The sequence below is a fragment of the Cystoisospora suis genome (genome assembly GCF_002600585.1).
Source record: "Cystoisospora suis strain Wien I chromosome Unknown contig_2673, whole genome shotgun sequence".
NCBI classification, from domain to species: domain Eukaryota; phylum Apicomplexa; class Conoidasida; order Eucoccidiorida; family Sarcocystidae; genus Cystoisospora; species Cystoisospora suis.
In genome coordinates, this window is record NW_027155470.1 from 791 (window position 1) to 1035 (window position 245).

Here is a 245-nt window from a genome sequence, read left to right on the forward strand (position 1 = left end):
AATGCACCTAGGAAACCCCACAGACTGCGCCCAACGCAGAAGCTAAACGAAATCCCCGCGGGCTGGAGCCGTCGAGCTAGGCCAGGCGGTCCGTGATGTGCGATGTGCATAACAGAGTCGGTGTTTTTGTGAAAAAAACGCGTTCCAGGTGCGGGAACTGTTGATAAATGGATGGCTTTTAGTGAAGCCTGGCGATTTGGCTCTATTGGGAGCCAGAAGGTACTACCGGACATGGTGAAACGGCC